The sequence below is a fragment of the Erpetoichthys calabaricus genome, chromosome 13 (assembly GCF_900747795.2).
Source record: "Erpetoichthys calabaricus chromosome 13, fErpCal1.3, whole genome shotgun sequence".
NCBI classification, from domain to species: Eukaryota; Metazoa; Chordata; class Cladistia; order Polypteriformes; family Polypteridae; genus Erpetoichthys; species Erpetoichthys calabaricus.
Window position 1 is genome coordinate 11,334,857 of NC_041406.2, and position 22,695 is coordinate 11,357,551.

The 22,695-nt window shown below is 42.4% G+C and overlaps 1 protein-coding gene across 2 annotated transcripts in view; it reads left to right on the top strand.

Moving 5' to 3' along the window:
• The window catches only part of LOC114663984 (C-C chemokine receptor type 4-like), a 74,802-nt gene that overhangs the window by 29,079 nt on the left and 23,028 nt on the right, over positions 1–22,695 (top strand). Inside the window, exon 1 of one of the 2 annotated variants that reach the window (XM_028817957.2) lies at positions 13,122–13,545. The exons of the other annotated variant lie outside the window; for it this stretch is intronic. The gene's annotated coding sequence lies outside the window, so the exon portion shown is untranslated. Of the gene's footprint in view, positions 1–13,121; positions 13,546–22,695 lie in introns of those variants that run through there. 2 annotated transcript variants of the gene reach the window in all.

Consider the following 22,695-nt stretch of genomic DNA (forward strand, 5'->3'; position numbering starts at 1 on the left):
GAGATTAAATATTACTGAAGAAAGAAAAAAAAAATTAAACAGCCAAATGGGGCTATGCATACGAACTTAAAAGGTTTAAATAAAACAGAAATATATATTTTATTTTTACTTGCTTAACTTGTGGAGGGTGTATCCTGTAGCAAAGCCGTAACTTTTTTCGTGAAAGCCCGTTTCAGTAAATAAGTGTTAAAAACAGGTGTAAAGATATTGACAATAAGCTACGCAAACCCACCAAGACATGGAATCATTTAAATCAAGTATCATTACATCTTCCTTTCTTAAAGAGAAGTAAGGCAGTACTTATAAGCTTACATATTTATATATAGACATATATATATATATATATATATATATATATATATATATATATATATATATATATATATATATATATATCTGAAGCTGTGCAAGCACACTCTTGAGAATGCAACGTATAGTTGTACAGAAGAAAAGCAATCTTGCCTCAAATGAATGGCAACCTTTTGTAGGTCTATGAACTTAATTTAAAGTTTAGGTTTACGCGGTGCTTTCTTTCCGAAGTACCTGCACTCATGAATATGTCTGTATGTGTCAGTCGGTCAAATCCACGCGCTTCACACCGGCGAAGTACTGCTTTTAAATTTTTATTAAGAAGAAAAGAAAACCTTTTTAAATTGAGGGAAAATATACTAATAACAGTTTGTTAAGGTTCTGTTTTTTTGTGAAGCTGCCTTCACTCGAGTGATCACTTCGACCTGACTTGGTGGCCAAGTATAAGCGTTACCTGGTAGGTAACCACCCACACAATCAGATTGTGAATCAGACTACGAATGCCGTGAATGTAATTACACACTCACTGCACTTGCTTACGGTAATCGAACCTGGGACATCAGCGCTAGAGGGGCTTAGCAGCGGTGAAGTATTGCTTTTAAATTTTAATTAAGAACAAAAGAAAACCTCAGAGGTTCGATTCCCGAAAGGGAGTGAAGAGAGTGTCCGGTAACCTACCAGGTAACGCTTATGGTTGGACAGCAAGTGACGTAACATCAGCCACGGTGCCTTCAGTTGTGAGAAGCAGATCATAGAATGATTGAAAATAGTTTTGCATTTACCTTTTTAGTAAAAGGCGAGCTTTTAAGCCTGAGAAATCACCCCGTAAATGCACACGTTTAATTGCACATGTGTTAATATGTATGCTTACACAGTATTAAAAGACACTCAAAAATTAACGTCATTTACCTTCGTTCCCGCGTTTGACTCGTGCTGTAAATCTCTTCCTTGTTTTTAGTTCACGTGATTACGTAGGAGGCGTGATGATGCGATACGTGACTCCGCCTCCTCCATTAGAGTATATGGACAAAAAATATGTTCCAGTTATGACCATTACGCATAGAATTTCGAAATGAAACCTGCCTAACTTTTGTAAGTAAGCTGTAAGGAATGAGCCTGCCAAATTTCAGCCTTCCACCTACACGGGAAGTTCGAGAATTAGTGATGAGTGAGTCAGTCAGTCAGTCAGTCAGTCAGTCAGTCAGTGAGGGCTTTCCCTTTTATTAATATGTATAGATAATAATGTGCACAGGGCACCCTACACTCCACACTACTCATATAATCAATACTCAATACAATAATAAATTAATAACCAATCCTCCTCTCCCTGATGCGTTGCCACCCTTCCACCCAGCTCAGCTCACTGTCTGGGAATTCCCACAGTCCTTTATAGTCCTCGACCCGGAAGTGCTTCTGAGCCCTCAGTCCATGTGATTATCCAGCACTTCCGGGTCAGGTAAAAACTTCTCTTTTTCTTCAGCCCGGAAGTATATAATTTCTTCTGTTCCCGTGAGTTGGAAATACTTCTGGGCTATATAGAAAATATAAATCTCTGGGCCTCCCTGCAGCGACTCCTGGCGGCCCCAACGTTATCCAGCAGGGCTGTGTATTAAAACTCCATAGTCCTTGAGGCCCTGCTGGAATTCGGGGCATCTCCACATTGCAAGGAAGGCTCCATCTAGCGGCATGGGGGTATTGGCCGGGATGAATGGCCGGCCATATCCCACAATGTATAATAGGGAATCCCGGTAATCGGGAGCCGGGGATTCCCGGACATTTTTCATTCCTGTATTCCCGGGAATGACACTGCTGTCATTCCCGGCTGAACGGTAATGGCCAAGCTCGCATATATAGCGTGTAAAAATCGATCAAGAAATAACAGAGTTACAGTTGAAAATAATTAAGGTGGTGCCATTGCTGCAGCTTGCACTTAATCATACAACAGCTTTGAACATCCATCCATCCATCCATCCATTTTCCAACCCACTGAATCCGAACACAGGGTCACGGGGGTCTGCTGGAGCCAATCCCAGCCAACACAGGGTACAAGGCAGGAACCAATCCCGGGCATGGTGCCAACCACACACACAAACACACCCACACACCAAGCACACACTAGGACCAATTTAGAATCGCCAATCCACCTAACCAGCATGTCTTTGGACTGTGGGGAGAACATGAACAGCAGCTTGAAATTGCAATGCGCCAGTCTGTTGCATCCGCATTATCTGTGCCAAGAAACTTGCCATCACAGAATGATGACAAGAAAATGGATGCATCAGTAAAAGCTGAAACGGCGGTGTTTCAGAGCAACGGCAAGCGCGGGCGTTGTTTAGAACAAGTGTATCAGTATCTGATGATTGTGCCGCCTACTTCAGTGGAGGCACAGCGTGCTTTCTCAGCGGCTGGCGTACTTCTGCACGAAGGTGCGTTCTTGGACGACTGCACGCTGGACACGTTAATAATAATAAATTACATTTATATAGCGCTTTTCTCAGTACTCAAAGCACTATCCACACAGGGAGGAACCGAACCCACAATCTTCCACAGTCTCCTTACTTCAAAGCAGCAACATTACCACTGCGCCACCTTTGAGGACGTTGTGCTTTCTACGCTCTTATTACCACAACTAAAGATACATGGACTTCTATGACAGCATGAACTGCTTGTAGATAAGGTTAGTCTTTTATTTGTGTCAACATATTGCAGCAGTTTTATTAAAAATAAGTGTCGGTTGTTCTAAAACCGTTCACATGTGAGATGCCCGTGCACTGTATCATGCCCGGGAGCCCGGGATTCCTGGTAATGAAATGTGGGATTCCCGAATTCCCGGGAATGGATAAACCCGTCTGGGAATGGATTCCCTAGTGTATAAGGTGTTGTACTTTAGAACGTCTCCCAGCCTTTCCTTCTAAATCTATTGCCTCGGGTAATTACATAGAGGAAAAGACAAGCAGGAGTTAAGTTACAATTTAAACAATGTATTATTGGTAATATTTCATAAAATAATAACAATAAGCAAAGTACAAGTGAGTATTGGCAACCATACAACCTGATAAATGGTGATGTGGAGTTTCAGGCGGCCCACAGACTTCTTAGTTACTTTAAATGTCTCTAGTTAAGTCCTCATTTCTAGCCAGGACGGGCCGCATGCCTGTCTCAATATGGCTGCTGAGTTGTTCTCCTCAGTGCGCTCTTCTTTTCAGTCCATGGTGTGTGAGATGCTCCTTCATCATGATGGTGTGAGAGAGAGAGAGAGGGAGGGGTAAAGCAATCAAATCAACACAGTTCTTTGTCCAAATCTGTGCCTCTGATTCAAACCAATCCCAAACAGCCATGCTTCAGACCAATGGGGGGGCACACAATGCCTTTCACACCTGCCCCCCAAAACCATTGGTTAAGTTCATTGAGAGAGAATGTCCTGCAGAGAATCGTTTGCCAAACTGGTTTGAGGCACTTCTCCCAACAGGCCAGGTCAGGTCAGGTTGGGGGGCATGCACTGGTACAGCGCGTTGTTGTACCCACCACACGACGAAACAGCTCGGGATCCTGGTTGGCAACCCTCCAGGCAGACAAGCGGTGCCGGTCCCACCCTCTTGAATTGACCCTCTATCTGCTACGGCCACGTGTTACATGGGCATCCCCTTGGCCTGGTCCAGTCATTCGGGTCCTCAACAATGAGGGTCCTGTGAGCTGATCGCTCTCATGGCTGTAGAGCCAGAACTGATGCTCCCTCACAATGCAGATAATTCCTCACTCAGTCCTACAGACTGGGGTGGGGAGGGGGTGTCTTTAAACATGAAAACTTCTCACCAATGAAACACTAATATTACATTTTCTTTGTCTACGTTACAAATAAAGACATACAAAACATTTATCAACTTATTTACTAAATTTCACACCACAGCAGTTTCCACAGGTGTCTTTTCTAACAATATCCTACGACAGAATGCACGTGTTTTGAACATTGTGAGCATACGAATGGACGACTTGACGTTGTGGTTATTGCTGTTTGGCTTTGGTCATCAGAGACCTCCTTAATATTTCATAAACTTTGTTATCTCTGGACTTGCCCTTGACTTCAGGTCATACAGTGAGTCCCTGTGGATTAAACATTCAACCTTGCGGTTTACAAACCCACACTTCAGCCACCGAGGGGTCTCACTGGCCCCCCCCCCCCCCCAAAGTACTTTAAAAAGTAAAGGGTCTTTAACCTCAAAGAAGCAAAGCAGTGCATTCTAACAACGTCGGTGGGACGCATTTCATCTTATACGAGAAGATGTTTTGAAACGCAACAAGGTCCGTAGCTAATTATAGACGAGGAGGTGTGGGCCGTGCACCCGCCCTGCTCTATGAAGTCATCGGGCAGGTACAAAATATCATAAGAACTTCCATCTCGCACAACTGTATGCATTGCTTTGCAACATGCAGATCAGAAAACCCACAAAAAAGGAAGAAGAGCTGACAAAATTAGTCATTGGGCTCATAAATGTTTATTAGCCTGATAAACACACTTTGAGTGAGACGTATAAGAAAAGAAGCTGGGGCTGTGAGCCATGAAGCAGAATATTCCAGATTGCCAGGACCACCTCCAGTCTGAGTATCGTCACTACTGGTCCACGGTGGAAGAATTAATTCATCTTAAAAAAAAAAAATAGGCACAAAATTAATAAAAATGAGGAAAAAGACTAAAGAGCATCACCACCATTTAGGGAGTGGATGTGGAGGTGGTGCATTGCTACAAGTACTTTGGGGGGTCCACATCATTGACAAGCTGGACTGATCTCAGAATACAGGGGAGCTACAGAAGAAAAGGCAGAGCCGACTCCTGTTTCTTGGACACTGAGCTCTTTTAATGTGGGGAGTGATGTCCTCTACATGTTCATTAACTCTGTGATGGCCAGTAGCATCACTTCAAGACGAGCCCACCAAATCAATAAGCTGATTAAGAAGGCAGACTCAGTTAAGGGACGCATTCTTGACCACATGGAGGTACAGCAGTAGAAGAGGAGGAGAGAATGAAGACAGAACTAACACAAGCTGACTCCACACTCTGACACTGAGGACCTGCAGACAGTGAAGCATTCAGCAGAAGTGCGTCGAGAAATGAGAGGGGGGCTCCTTTATAGCAATGGCAATGCGTCAGTCTAGTGCCTCGTGAGAACCCAAACTGCTCTTCTTATCTTTACACAAGTCACTTGTTTTTCCTCAGTGTAGTTTTCTTCAAGCTTCTGAAAAAAGCCATTTTCTTCAAATAAAGATCAATCTATCTATCTACTGCATCTACGGTGGTCCTCCGTAATATCTGGGACAAAGTTACATTTTTTCCTTGATTTCCCTCTCTGCTCCACAGTTTAAAATGACAAATCAAGCAATTCAGACATTGTCATTAAAGTGCACATGGCAGACTTTCATTTAAGGGGATATGCAGACATTTTGGTCACACAGCACATTTTCCACATAGTCCCCCCCCCCCCCCCCCCCCCAAAACAGGGCATGATAATGTTTAGCACACAGCAATGGCAGGTCTGTTAAAGCTGTTCTCTTATTTAGTTCTTTGTCGCATGTCTCTCACATGCAATGACTGCTTGACGTCTGCCATTCATTGACATCGGCAGGTGCTGAGGGTCTTCTCTGGTGATGATCTGCCAAGCCTCTAATGTGGCCATCTTCAGATCCTGCTTGTTTTGGAGGGCTTGTCCCTTTAGGTTTTGTCTTCAGCAAATGGAAGGCCTGCACAACTGAACAAAGGCAGCTACAGACTGCAAAGGGTAGAAGCAATGAAACCCAGAAAAACGTGTCTTTGTCCCAAACATTATGGAGGGCACATCTATCTATCTATCTATCTATCTATCTATCTATCTATCTATCTATCTATCTATCTATCTATCTATCTATCTATCTATCTATCTATCTATCTATCTATGTATTATATAGTGCCTTTTATATCTATCTATCTATCTATCTATCTATCTATCTATCTATCTATCTATCTATCTATCTATCTATCTATCTATCTATGTGTTATATAGTGCCTTTTATATCTATCTATTTATCTATCTATTATATAGTGCCTTTTATATCTACCTATCTATCTATTTATTATATAGTGCCTTTTCTATCTATCTATCTATCTATCTATCTATCTATCTATCTATCTATCTATCTATCTATCTATCTATCTATCTATTATATAGTGCCTTTTCTATCTATCTATCTATCTATCTATCTATCTATCTATCTATCTATCTATCTATCTATCTATCTATCTATCTATCTATCTATGTATTATATAGTGCCTTTCCTATCTATCTATCTATCTATCTATCTATCTATCTATCTATCTATCTATCTATCTATCTATCATATGGTGACTTTCATATCTATCTATCTATTATATAGTGCCTTTTATATCTACCTATCTATCTATTTATTATATAGTGCCTTTTCTATCTATCTATCTATCTATCTATCTATCTATCTATCTATCTATCTATCTATCTATCTATCTATCTATCTATCTATCTATCTATTATATAGTGCCTTTTCTATCTATCTATCTATCTATCTATCTATCTATCTATCTATCTATCTATCTATCTATCTATCTATCTATCTATCTATCTATGTATTATATAGTGCCTTTTATATCTATCTATCTATCTATCTATCTATCTATCTATCTATCTATCTATCTATCTATCTATCTGAAAAGGTGATTGTGACAGGCTGGATCACAGGCTTTGTTTTCATGGAAGAATAAAACTCTTCATTGCTTTCCTTTTCCTTTTACAAACACTTTTACGCACTCGCCTTGTCATTTTTAATTAGGTGGTGCCTGTATGAAGTCACATTTCATGAAGCTCTTTGGCCTTCTCATGCACTTGAGACTAAGAGCGTGGATGCTGCACATTGGTGGCGGTTGAAGAGGCCATCAGTTAAAAACAAGCTTATGATAAAACAAATAGCAGTTGAATAATGAATCATAGAATTGATTTCAGATCACAGAATAAACAATAATAACGTGTCACAGCAGTCTCAAAACTAATAATCTCTCAAAACACAGGAGAATCTTTTCACTGGAGGTTTGTGCTCGCCACATGTTCAGATACCATCAGTGCTGGATGATCCTCTCATGTTTATTCCATCTAATAAATTTAAGAACAGATCAAAACGAATGTGTTTTAGAGGACAGCGTAAACCTGCAGTCCGCCACCCGCATTTATTGAGCATCTCAGAGTAGGAAATCTGAGATCTATCTGGATCACAAGTCTCCAAAAGGCAGAAATCTGGTCCTTCTTGCAGGAGTAAGAGTCATAGAATTTCATAGATTGTCCTAATTTAAGAAACTTCTCTTAACTTCACAAAGGACTGGGGCAAGTGAGGAGGCAGCAACAAACATCCTGTGCAAAAGTGTCCATTCATTAAAAGCAAAAGCATCATTGTACTGTAATTAACAAATAAACGCTTTTGATAAAACAGTGCAAACAGGTATCCACTGCTAATTGAAACAAAGTTAGAGTCCTTTCCGTCACCACGTAGTTCTTCTAGCGGGCGAACTTCTCATTTCTTCTGCTCTTTATCTCTCTGCAGCACACTTGTCACTCCACAGAACTCGGTCTCATTGGCTGTCCCTCTCTGCCACCTCCTTCGTTTCCCACAATGAGTCTAAATGAGCCATCAGTCCCCCCAAACCAGCTCCTTACTACAATGCAGCAGATTTAACTGTTCCCTCCATAAAGGCACATGATGCTCCCACGGGATTTTTGAACGATCAGTTGTAAACTTCCAAGCACTCTTTCTCTTTCTCTTTCTCGTTCTCATTCTCTTTCTCTTTCTTGTTTTGCATTCTCTTTCTCATTCTCATTCTTTTTCTCTTTCTCTTTCTCTTTCTTGTTCTCGTTCTCTTTCTCTTTCTCATTTTCATTCTCGTTCTCTTTCTCTGGTTCCTTCACTTGTTCTCTCCCTCTCTCTTTTTCAATTCCTCTTTCTTGTTTAACTTGGTCTCTTTATACTGTTAGTGCAGGTTCTGCTCCACTTGCCACCTGGTGCTACCAATGAGGGGTGGCTGTGCTGATCCCTCGACTGCATGTGCACGTTCAGGTCAGGTCAGGTCAGGCTGGGGAGCCTGCACCGGTACAGCGTGTTGCCGCACCCACCACACGACGAAACAACTCAGGATCCTGGTTGGCAACCCCCTAGGCAGGGACGTGGTCCAGTCCCACCCACTGAAAATGACCCTCGATCTGCCACAGCCAGTTGTTGTACATGGGCCCCCCCCCCCTGGCCACTCGTGTACTCAGCTATGAGAAAGACCACCTTCGGAGAATCACACCACGTGGCTGTAGTACCATAACTGACGCTCCCTCACAATGCAGGTAATGTGCCTCATTTAGGACTCTGTGAGCAACACAAAGTCAAACCAGTAGGACCCAAGGATGCTCTGAAGAGACACACATGAAAGAGTCCAGTCTTTATCTCAGGTCACTGGATAGCGTCCATATATTGACTGTCCGATTTCCCTCATAAACAACTCCATGTCAGCACGTCCCCACACTCACTCACTGTCCCAAGTCACACTTATCAATGTAAGACTGAATTGGTTGTTTTGCCCAAGGCTTTGTGACAAAGGACTGAAGGAGTTCTCCTGTAGTTCAGCTAGCTAAGAAGGCAGTTGTGTAAGGGGGGGGGGGGGGAGGTTGAGTCCCACCACTGCACTCGTCTTAGGGAAGATGAATAGCTGGGATTGGGGGGGGGGGGTCTCCCTGAAGGAATTCTTCTCCAGAGACAAACGATCCAATGACGTGGATTCACTCGAGGCAAAGGCTGGTGTGGTGGGACGAGTGGGCAGAGCAACACTGAGGGGAGAGTCTGCTGTCCCCTAAGATGCACCCTTGCAGATTAATGCCCGATTAGACGCTGGGCTGTGTGGTGTATAAAATCGGCAATTTTTTCCTCAGTGTTTTCATTAGATTTTGCTGAAATCCCAACAAGATGAATTCAGATGAATTCAGATGCAGGACACTTGTATAAGCCAGGGGTGAGCAGCGTCGGTCCTGAAGAGCCACAGTGGCTGCAGGTTTTTGTCCCAACCCAGTTTCTTAACCCTTAAACTGCTGGAACCATCTATAGTCGGTTCACAATGCAATTTGCCGGCACGTCGGAGCTGATCAGTCCGTGCTATATATTCATTGACCACTGCCGCCCCCGGCAGAACTGCAGCCTCACTGTCCCTGGGATTCAGCCGCTGCACTAGACTGGCCTGCTGGCATCAGCGTTGGCCTCTGTGTGCAGGCAGGTCAAGCGCAGTTGGCTCGGAGATTTACTGAATTTCATCAATGGCATCAATTGCACCTTGTACGTATATATATATATATACTTTCCGGATGCAATGTATATATATATATATATATATATATATATACAGAGCATCCGGAAAGTATTTACAGCACATCACTTTTTCCACATTTTGTTATGTTACAGCCTTATTCCAAAATGGGTTAAATTCATTTTTTTCCTCAGAATTCCACACACAACACCACATAATGACAACGTGAAAAAAGTTTACTTGAGGTTTTTGCAAATTTATTAAAAATAAAAAAACTGAGAAATCCCATGTCCATAAGTATTCACAGCCTTTGCTCAATACTTTGTCGATGCCCCTTTGGCAGCAATTCCAGCCTCAAGTCTTTTTGAATATGATGCCACAAGCTTGGCACACCTATCCTTGGCCAGTTTCACCCATTCCTCTTTGCAGCACCTCTCAAGCTCCATCAGGTTGGATGGGAAGCGTCGGTGCACAGCCATTTTAAGATCTCTCCAGAGATGTTCAATCGGATTCAAGTCTGGGCTCTGGCTGGGCCACTCAAGGACATTCACAGAGTTGTCCTGAAGACACTCCTTTGATATCTTGGCTGTGTGCTTAGGGTTGTTGTCCTGCTGAAAGATGAACCATCGCCCCAGTCTGAGGTCAAGAGCGCTCTGGAGCAGGTTTTCATCCAGGATGTCTCTGTACATTGCTGCAGTCATCTTTCTCTTTATCCTGACTAGTCTCCCAGTCCCTACCACTAAAAAACATCCCCACAGCATGATGCTGCCACCACCATGCTTCACTGTAGGGATAGTGCCAGGTTCCCCCAAATGTGACGCCTGGCATTCACACCAAAGAGTTCAATCTTTGTCTCATCAGAGCAGAGAATTTTCTTTCTCATGGTCTGAGAGTCCTTCAGGTGCCTTTTGGCAAACTCCAGGTGGGCTACCATGTGCCTTTTACTAAGGAGTGGCTTCCGTCTGGCCACTCTACCATGCAGGCCTGATTGATGGATTGCTGCAGAGACGGTTGTCCTTCTGGAAGGTTCTTCTCTCTCCACAGAGGACCTCTGGAGCTCTGACAGAGTGACCATCGGGTTCTTGGTCACCTCCCTGACTAAGGCCCTTCTCCCCTGATTGCTCAGTTTAGCTCTAGGAAGAGTCCTGGTGGTTTCGAACTTCTTCCACTTACGGATGATGGAGGCCACTGTGCTCATTGGGACCTTCAAAGCAGCAGAAATTTTCTGTAACCTTCCCCAGATTTGTGCCTTGAGACAATCCTGTCTCGGAGGTCTACAGACAATTCCTTTGACTTCATGCTTGGTTTGTGCTCTGACATGAACTGTCAACTGTGGACCTTATATAGACAGGTGTGTGCCTTTCCAAATCATGTCCAGTCAACTGAATTTACCACAGGTGGACTCCAATGAAGCTGCAGAAACATCTCAAGGATGATCAGGGGAAACAGGATGCACCTGAGCTCAATTTGGAGCTTCATGGCAAAGGCTGTGAATACTTATGGACATGGGATTTCTTGTTTTTTTTATTTTTAATAAATTTGCAAAAATCTCAAGTAAACTTTTTTCATGTTGTCATTATGGGGTGTTGTGTGTAGAATTCTGAGGAAAAAAATGAATTTAATCCATTTTAGAATAAGGCTGTAACATAACAAAATGTGGAAAAAGTGATGTGCTGTGAATACTGTCCAGATGCACTGTATGTGGAGTGTATGTGTATATCTATGTATGTGTGTGTTACTATTAAGGTGCAGGACTAATAATAATAATTCTTTGCATTTATATAGCACTTTTCTCATTACTCAAAGCGCTCAGCAATTGTAGGTTAAGGGCCTTGCTCAAGGGCCCAACGAAGTAGAGTCCCTATTGGCATTTACGGGATTCGAACCGGCAACCTTCCGATTACCAGTGCAGATCCCTACCCTCAGAGCCACCACTCCACCCAAATCCAGTAATGAACCTGACAAGTGTAAGGGGTAGACAGACAGACATACAGAAGGATGTTCTGTAATCCTAAGGCCACATGTTCACGTCCCGCCACTGCTGTCTCTCAGGGAGGATGAACGGCCGGGGCTTGAGAGAGGTGTGCTTGATCACATGCTGGGCAGCACAACTTGCTATGGAGTCGATGTTATGTAATCCTGAAGCCCCATGAGCAGCTGGGGGTTGAGAGTGGCGTCACCCTGAATAAATGACTCATGGATTCTGTCAGATATTCTCAGGGAATGAGCATCCTGTTTTCTAAGAGATGCCCTCCCAGAGTCGCTGCTCAATTGACCGTTGGACCAAAGAAGTTCTCCTATTAGTGCGGTTGGCAAAGAGGGTAGTTCTGTAAACATAAGCACCCAAGTTCATGTCCCGCCACTTCTCCCTCAGGGAGGATGAGCAGCTGGTGTTTGAGGGGGTGGTGTCACCCTGAATGAATTCTTCTAGAATTCACTTAGAGGAGGGGGGGATTAGAGATGTTCCATAAGTGGCAGTCTTGTAGACTGATGCCTGAGTATATGGTAGGGTGAAGTTCTCCTCTAGTACTGTTCTGTGATCCTAAGGCCCCAACTTGACACCCCAAGGGGAACAAGTAGCTTGGGGTTGACACCCGTATTGAAATCCTCTAGGATTCTCTGAAAAGAGAGAGAAGCTGAGTGGAGCAAGGCACAGGAGTGGGCATGCTGTCGTATCAGAGACGTCTTCGCAGAGTGGATGGCCAATTCACTGTTGTATCAAAGATTTAGTCTTTAGTGTGGCTGCCTAAGAAGGTAGTTCTATAAGCACAGCGGCCCAAGTTTATGTCCCACCACTTCTCTCTCAGAGAGGATGAGCAGCCTGGTGTTTTTTGGGTTTGCTGCCAGGCTGAATGAATTCTCCTAGATTTCACTTAGAAGAAGGGCAATTGGAGCTGTTCCATAGGTGGCACCTTGTAGATTGACGCCTGAGTAGGTGCTGGTCTGAAGTTCTCCTTTAGTACTTTTCCAACTTGGCACCCCACCACTGCTGGTCTCAAGGAGGACGGATAGCTTGTGGTTGTCATCCTTACTGAAGTCCTCTAGGATTCTCTTTATAGAGTGGCAAGGGCAGCTGAGCCAAGGCTCAGGAGTGGGCATGCTGTTGTGTAAGAGTGGATGTCCAGTTGACCGCTGGACAGAAGGAGTTTTTCTTTAGTACGGCTGGCTGAGAAGGCAGGTCTGTAAGTGCGAGTGGCCATGTTAGAGTCTCACCACTGCTCTTGTCTTGAGAAGGGGGGCTGCCACCCTGAGCACAGAGAAGATCAAGGGACGCACACACGCTATCTGCAAAGTGATCTCAAGCTGTGACGAGATACCCAGCTCTCTCTTTTTTAAGCTCAGCTCATTTTAAGTTTATTGTCACATGTGCAGGGTGCAGTGAAATGTTTATGTGTAATAAAATGAATAATTCTGAGATTCTCTTCATACCTCTGGAGCTCAAGTGGGTTTACAAGCTGGGACTGGACCTGATAACCTGTCCTCATTTTGCAGTATGCACACAAGCAAGAGTACGAAAGTCTGCAGACCCTCCAGATATGTCACATGAAAGGCGCCCTTGTACAGACTGGTGGGTTTTTCATCTCCAGCACTTTTAGATCACTTTAGAGCTGCAGAGCAGACATTACTCCAGGGTGACATGGATTAGCTCTGCATGCAGCCCTGCGTTCATTCAAAACCACTGAAGCAGCAGTGCAAATTAAAAGAGAAGAGGAGCAAAATGTCTTGGTTTTAGTTAATGTCACCCACTGCTTGATGAGAAGAGCTGACAAAGAACGAAAGTCTCAGCGTAGATACGCACCTGAGGTAGAAACAACAGAACAGGAAACGCACTTATGTTTAAGGCGTCGTGAGGCTTCACCACCTAAAGTGACCAGGACAGCAAACTCGGTGGCAGCGCCCATTAACGTGTGAGTATCCTCTACCACCACTTTACTTTATTAGGGCACAATTTAAAATTTATGTTTGATTTACATACTGAAGTAGCTCATCAAAACAGAACTGTCAACGGCGGCAAGAGCACATGAAGTCTACGCTAATCATTTTAAAGCTTCTTCAGCTTATGGTAGATACTGTTGTAGGACTGCCTTCAGACGGCTCCAGCTTTCTTTTCTTTTTAATATTTGAGTCACATTTTTACTTTATATAGGAATATGTTTCCATGTAGCTACAACACTACACAGAATAAAATACTAAGGTACTGTTATTTCCAGTAATTTATATTCAGGCCTGTGACTGTGTAGTAAAATAACTGAGATGTCAAACAAGTACTTATTTATAACATGACTGAGTTGTCTTAATTATGATGCTTTTAAAAATGAGTCAGGAAAAGTAAAATTTAAAGTAATAAATACAATAAAGAAAGACAGCTAGCTGAGTAATAATCACCACTGCAACTACACTTAGTCAGACTTAACACTAAAGCCTCTGCAAATGTCTCTCCTTCATTTAAATAAAACTTCAGGTCATTTAAAGAAAATGTTTTAAGTTAAAATACAATAACAAAAAAATAAAATGCAATAGGAGAATTCACTGAGTACATCTGTAGGAATGTATGGCATGAAGAAATACCTGCAATAACATCTATCTATCTATCTATCTATCTATCTATCTATCTATCTATCTATCTATCTATCTATCTATCTATCTATCTATCTATCTATCTATCTATCTATCTATCTATCTATCTATCTATCTATCTATCTATCTATAATATAGTGCCTTTCATATCTATCTATCTATTTATCTATCTATCTATCTATCTATCTATCTATCTATCTATCTATCTATCTATCTTATAGTGCCTTTCACATATCTATCTATCTATCTATCTATCTATCTATCTATCTATCTATCTATCTATCTATCTATCTATCTATCTATCTTATAGTGCCTTTCACATATCTATCTATCTATCTATCTATCTATCTATCTATCTATCTATCTATCTATCTATCTATCTATCTATCTATCTATCTATATAGTGCCTTTCACATCTATCTATCTATCTATCTATCTATCTATCTATCTATCTATCTATCTATCTATCTATCTATCTATCTATCTATCTATCTATCTATCTAGTGCCTTTCACATCTATCTATCTATCTATCTATCTATCTATCTATCTATCTATCTATCTATCTATCTATCTATCTATCTATCTATCTATCTATCTATCTATCTATCTTATAGTGCCTTTCACATCTATCTATCTATCTATCTATCTATCTATCTATCTATCTATCTATCTATCTATCTATCTATCTATCTATCTATCTATCTATCTATCTAGTGCCTTTCACATCTATCTATCTATCTATCTATCTATCTATCTATCTATCTATCTATCTATGTATTATATAATGACTTATTTCTCCCTATTTTATATATTTTTCCCTATTTTTTTAATTTAATACATTACTTCTTCAGTAATGTATATAGTTATCAAAATATATTCCGTATTGCCACAGTTTTTCATTGACTTTTGTATTTATTTGTTTATGTATTTTATCTATTGTATACACTCACTTTCTTGTATGTTTACCTTTCATTTATCATATTAGGTAAATGCTTATTGGTTCGTTTCTCTTTTAGATTTTTATTTAATTTTCATAGCATCCAGTTATACTCTCTGTGCAGTGTGCATGTTCTCCTTGTGTTTGTGGAGCTCCTTTGGTTCTTTTGTATCTCCACAGATAGCATTTTAGGTTCATTTGTACTTTTCATTTAAACATTTGTTTAATTCATATAAACATGTGTGTGTGTGTGTGTGTGTGTGTGTGTGTGTGTGTGTGTGTGTGTGTGTGTGTGTGTATCGGTGAGCCCATCTACAGTTGTTTCCTGCTTTGTGCCCCGTGCTGCTTTGACTGGCTTTGCACCTCCATGACACTCAGTTGGACTTTGAGACTTAAGGAGCTCCATTTTTCCATTCACCCTGCTCCAGATAAGCAGATTAAGACAATGGGTGAATAAATGTTTTGCTGTTTGGTTTTTATTTTTAATGTCTGTATTTATTCCCTTTCAATTTTATCACTGCCATGCTAAGAGAAAAGCTCCCTTTTAGCAGCACAGACACCTAGAGATGCATCTTCTCTTCAAACTCACTGCCCTTCCATGGCTTTGCCCTCCTGCGCTCAGACCAGCAAGCTTCACCCTTTCATATCTAATGATCCGCCTGGACATGGCTTGGTATTTTAATCTGCACAAATTCAGTTTTCTAGTCATGCCAGTTATGAACAGTCCCTTGTGAAAAAGGCGCTATATAGGCTCCCAAACCGGCAGAAAGAGACAGGGAGGCACACGTAAAAATAACACAAATGTATTGTCTTCACCTGTGGGGCACGTCTCCCCCGTGTCCCACTGACACAGCACAGTCCCAAAATCACAAAGTAAATGCACCAAAACAAAACACACTGGTCTTCACCATCACTTCTCCCAGCAAGCGTTGTCCTCCTTCTCTCGACTCTGGCTCCTTGAGTGGGGGGTGTCAGCTTCTCTTATAGCCCACCCAGAAGTGCTTCAGGTGATAATTAACCTAATTCAGGCTGCACGTCCAGGTGTGGCTGCTTTCTGTTAAGCTGTGCAGCTCCCCCTGGTGGTGGCCACGGGGTCCAACAAGGTTGAGCTCCGAAGTCCCATGCCTGAGGCCCCGATGCAACCCAGAAGGAATGCCACCAAGTGTTCTGGGGGATGTAGCGTGTAGCCCATGGCAATTCCCCCAGACCAAGTGTCGAAGGGGCATTCTGGCCGGGCATGGGCCCGTCTGTCACACCCTCATTATATCACATATAAAAATAATGAGGAGAAAGGGAAAAAAATACCCATAAATGCACTTGTTCTGTGTTGTACAAAAAGAAAACAACCAGAATATACAGAGTAAAACAACCTAAATGAAAAAACAAACCCCACAACCATCTTTAAGTTACTGCACGTCTCTGTTGTGTTTGTGAATGACTATGTGCCATGTTTTTCTAACAGTGGAATGTCTTGAACTTTATTGAAACAGAAGAAATGTGACGAATGAGAGGAGGCCATTCAGTCCATCAGGCCCTTTTGTTTAGCTAATAGCTCAGCTGCCCCCAAGGTCTCATCCGGATTCTTCTTAAAGGTTCTCCAGGTTTCTGCTTCAACTCCATGTCTCATGTAGTTTGTTCCAGACTCCCAACAACTCTTTGCATAATGAAGTGCTTCCAGGCTTCAATCTTAAAAGCGGTTCCTCTTAATTTCCGCTGATGTCCTTGAGTTTGTGATTCACCCTTAAGCCAAAAGAATGTTGCTGGATGTGCTTTTGATTGATGCCTTTGAGGATTTTGAAGACCTGGATGAGGTCCCCACTGAGTCTGCTCTGCTCAAGACTAACAGTTTTAATCCTCTAAGTCTGTCACAGTTGGACATGTCTGTAAGTCCTGAGAGGTTCCTGGTTGCTTTCCACTGCACAGCTTCAGGTGTTGCTCTGTCTGTTTTGTGACGTGGCCACCACCACCACCACATTGGTATTGTATGAGGAAGTCGGAAGAGGCAGAGAAGTATGTAAGAGTTGTGCAGGATATGTACGAGGGAAGTGTGACCGTGATGAGGTCTGCGGTAGGAGTGACGGATACATTCAAGGTGGAGATGGGATTACATCTGGGATTGGCTCTGAGCCCTTTCTTATTTGCAATGGTGATGAACAAGTTGACAGACGAGATTAGACAGGAGTCCCCATGGACTGTGATGTTTGCTGATGACATTGTGATCTGTAGCGAGAGTAGGGAGCAGGTTGAGGAGACCCTGGAGAGGTGGAGATCTGCTCTAGAGAGGAGAGGAATGAAGATCAATAGGAAGACCAAGACAGAATACATGTGTGTGATTGAGAAGGATGTCAGTGGAATGGTGAGGATGAGGGAGTAGAGTTGGTGAAGGTGGATGATTTGAAATACTTGGGATCAATAGCACAGAGTAACCAGGAGTGAGAAAGAGAAGTGAAGAAGAGAGTGCAGGCAGGGTGGAGAAGAGTTTCAGGAGTAATCTGTGACAGACGGGTATTAGCACGAGTGAAAGGGAAGGTCTACAGGAGGTAGTGAGACCAGTTATGTTATATGGGCTGGAGGTGGCAGAGTTAAAGATGCTAAGGTTTGCATTGTGTGTGACGAGGATGGACATTAGAGGGTCAGCTCAGGTTGGATGGTAGGGAGACAAAGTCAGAGAGGCGAGATTGCATTGGTTTGGACATGTGCAGAGGAGAGATGCTGGGTATAATGAGAGAAGGATGCTAAGGATAGAGCTGCCAGGGAAGAGAAAAAGAGGAAAGCCTAAGAGAAGGTTTATGGATGTGGCGAGAGAGGACATGTAGGTGATGGGCGTGACAGAGCAAGATGACGAGGAAGATATGGAAGAAGATGGTCTGCTGTGGCGACCCCTAATGGGAGCAGCCAAAAGAAGAAGAAGAATCACTTCTGTGCATTGGATTGCTTATATGATGAAAATGTTGTGACAGCATAAACCCATAACTCCTCTTCAGAGTTTGCTTCTTGTAGATAGATAGATAGATAGATAGATAGATAGATAGATAGATAGATAGATAGATAGATAGATAGATAGATAGATAGATAGATAGATAGATAGATAGATAGATAGATAGATAGATAGATAGATAGATAGATAGATAGATAGATAGATACTTTATTAATCCCAATGGGAAATTCACAATAGTAATAATAAAGTAATAAAGTAATAATTGTAGCTCAGTCTCCCATCTTGTATTCATCATTGATGTTCCCTTTGTCCACATGTAGCACTTTGCACTTTTCTATCGCATTAAACTCCATTTTCCAGGTGTTTACTCAGTTCTGAAGCTTGTCCAGATCTCCTCAAATTCTTTTTGTGGCCTCCTCAATGTCTGCCATCCCTCCAATTATGGTGTCATTTGCAAATTTCACATGTTTACTAACTACACCAGAACCAATGTCATTAATATAAATCAGAAAAAGTAATGAGGGTCTAAGGACAGACCCATGATGGACTCCACTGATGACCTCACTCCACACAGAGAAAGGTCCATTGCTGGGTAACACAGCTGGTAGGAATGTCTCTTGGTGTTCCATCCATACGCATAATAAGGTAAATACAACTAAACAATTCAATCTCTCTATATATAAAATCCAACATCTGTTTGTCTGTCTGTATGTCTGTCTGCTTTTCACGAGAGAACTAATTAACGGATTTAGATCAGGTTTTTTTTTACTAGAATTTGCTTGAACATTCCGGTTGATTTTGCGACTTCTCTCATCACGCTAAGAATCATAGTTCACTTGCAGGAGCGATATATTCGCGCTAATCCGAGACAGATGCTGCGGGCAGCGGGGAGGGGGAAGCGTGACGTCAGGAGTGGGGAGCCGGGCAGGGACCTCCTCACTGTGCTGTTTCACTACTACATGGGCGGAAGCCACGGAGGACAGCTAGTATATTATATAAAATCCAGTGTCTGTCTATCTGTATGTCTGTCCGCTTTCACGAGAGAACTACTGTTTCCTTAAGAGGCATTAGCTCTCTGGAAATGTGTTCTTTTCAATTGCGGCGTTTTAATTAACCTGAATTTAAATAATTATAAATAATAAGGTATTATCCCCCTCCAGCATGCAATAAGATGGTTACAAGATTACGCGAGAAGTAAAAAGGATAATTTAGCTCTTTATTGACGGTTTCACGAAGTATTACAAACGGGAAGCTTATGACAGACATATCAAGCATGTGGGTATCTTGACCTACACAGTCTGCCATCTTTCGTTTGCCACGCTGAAAGGATTTTCAGCAGCTTCAAAGTGTTGGCCGTAGGCCCATCCTTATATTCGGGTTGCTCCATGTGCAGGCTTCTTCTCTTGGATCCAAACAAGGACAGGACAGGACTCAAACCCCAGCTTCAAACATACAGGAATAGCACAATGCCTACATACAGTTCTCATTCGCCCAACAAGGATAATGTGCTGACAGAGGACCGAAATATACCAGTCTGTCTTTAGGCTGACTATTCAATTCTCCAGTTGTCTTTTGGCTCTCTAGTCCTGTGCTTGGCTCGGCAATTCTAAATGAAGATGCTGTGCCCCTGTGTACCACACTTGGTCTGCCTGTATGATGAGTCCATAACAGTGGGCACAGAGAACAGTGACATTAAAAATAACAACTGCTTACAACCTACCATAACAACTACTTAACGCAGCAGTTCTCAACCTTTAAGTATTTGTGACCCGAGTGTTCATAACAGTTTTAATCTGAATTTGAAAGGAGCCCACTAATACCAATTTGTTCTTTTTTAATTAATGATATATCATAGATGCATATTTTATTATCTGCGGTGGGTTGGCACCCTGCCCGGGATTGGTTCCCTGCCTTGTGCCCTGTGTTGGCTGGGATTGGCTCCGGCAGACCCCCGTGACCCTGTTCAGATTCAGCGGGTTGGAAAATGGATGGATGGATGGATATTTTATTATACCTAGTTAACTTTTATCGACATTTATCTAACTCTATATTTATTTTTCTAGTATCAGAATGTAGTTTAAGTTCATTTGTTTTGGTTTCAATAGATGTATTTTTCATATTTTCAATTCTTTTTTTCACATCTTCACGCCCCCCCTTTTTGTTACTTCGCGACCCCCTAGGGGGGCCCGCCCCACAGTTTGAGAACCACTGACTTAACAGATATAGATTGGGTTTTTTTTCTAGAATTTGCTTGAACATTCTGGTTGATTTTACGACTTCTCTCATCGCGCTAAGAATCATAGTTCACTTGCAGGAGCGATATATTCGCGCTAATCCGAGACAGAGGCTGAGGGGAGGAGGAAGAGTGACGTCCGGAGTGGGGAGCCGGGCAGGGACCTCCTCACTGTGCTGTTTCACTACTACATGGGTGGAGCCGCGGGGGACAGCTAGTATAATATATAAAATCCAGTGTCTGTCTATCCGTATGTCTGTCCGCTTTTCACGAGAGAACTACTTAACGGATATAGATCGTTTTTTTTCTAGAATTTGCTTGAACATTCCGGTTGATTTTGTGACTTCTCTCATCGCGCTAAGTATTATAGTTTGGTTGCGGCATCGATTAATTTGCGTGAATCCGAGAGAGAGGCTGCAGGCCGAGGGGAGGCAGGACCTCAGGAGTAGGGAGCTGGGCAAGGCATTTTGGAGTGTACCTTGCCTCCACTCAACTAGTAATACCTGTTTGTTTATTGATTTTTAATGTTTGTCCTGTTTCACTGCTACAGGGGTAGAGCCGCAAGGGACGGCTACTATACAACATACTGGGAGATTCACTCGAAAGCGGTCCCGAATATTCTGTAATAACTCTCTCTAGGACAAAGCAATCTGAACGAAACAACATGCAATGTGCTCCTCAGTATATGGAGCTTCGAACAAGCCAGCATGTGATGAGGTAGGCGCCGGACAGCCGTTGCGACGTTTTACGTCCGTTTGCAACTTTTGGGTGCCTACCGCCCGTACCCCTTCACCCAGTCACTCGACTTCTCATCAGGGGTGGTGGTGTGCAGTATTGAGCAGCACGTCTTCACAGTGCAAACCTATTGGGTCACCAGTTTGTTTAAGCGATGTCATAATCAACTGGATGATTGTGAGTTAATGGAACGTGACTTCCAGCAAGATGGAGCAACTTGTCACACATTGGGCAAGGAGCATGGCAGAAATTGAGTCCTTCTTCGGCAATAGGGTCATTTCAAAGGGGCTTTGGCCACCACGGTCGCCAGATCAGACACCACCAGACTTCTTCTTTTGGGGTCTGCTCAACGGAACAAGCCTCACAACATGGAAGATTTGAAGGAAAAAATCCAATGGGAAATTGCTGCTATCCCCCATGAGAGGCACTTGATACATTCAGGAACATGGAGTGCCACGTCGAAATGTGTCTGGCAGAAAATGGAAACCACTTCCAGCACCGCATGTAACGTAATCAATTACACATACGTTACGGGATAGAGCGTATTGTTTTGACTCAGATTGCTTCATCCTAACGGGAGTTACAACAGAATATTTGGGGCCTCTTTCGAGTGAATCTCCCTGTGTAATATAATAATAAATTATTTACACAATAAACAATCCATAATATAATAATAAACACAAAATGCAACACATGACGCCATCACCACATTAAAAAAGATAACATGTCATTTGTTTACTGTATGAGTAAAGGTATTGCTGATGTTCATCATTTCTCAATATACAATTTAAAAAGCCCCTTAGTAATAATCCCTGGACTGAGTGAATCTCCCTGTGTAATATAATAATAAATTATTTACACAATAAACACTCCCTAATATAATAATAAACACAAAATGCAACACATGACGCCATCACCACATTAAAAAAGATAACATGTCATTTGTTTACTGTATGAGTAAAGGTATTGCTGATGTTCATCATTTCTCAATATACAATTTAAAAAGCCCCTTAGTAATAATCCCTGGACTGAGACCCCCTTGTTCCATGTAAGTGCCACTCGGCTCATACACAGAGATGTCCCCTCACTCCTCGTCACCACACGTGTGTCGTCACCAGCTTTTCCACAGCTCTCTTAGAAACTGTTAAGGTCATAAAAAGCGGCCCACAGATTCTGTGAACCATCAAGCCGATTCTCCTGAAAACAATAAACACTGTCAGCCATTTCTACATCTTGAGAGGGTCCAGAGAGCCCAGATTTGCCTTTAACAGATTCTATACTATCCTCTGGTTGACAGTGGAGGGTTTTCCACGACATTTCTGACCTCCTTGTGTGACACTGCTTCTTCCAGAACCCAATCCGCCTCACCATTCCATGCGGTGTCGGTGTCTGGTGCTCCGTGTGGCCCCAGTTAGCAGACTTTAACCTCAAGTGATCAGATGTCTTCGGATTCCTCAGTTAGGTCTGGACATTACAATAAGACACACTTATGGCGTTTGTGTTGTTATATCTGAGGAGAAAAATCCAGAGCAGCTATTTTGTTTTAAATGAAGGGGCTAATGGACTTTTCCAATTCTAACCGTGTCAAGAGTCATTGGAGTTGAGGGACTCATTTTTTGGTGACAATATCCTGATG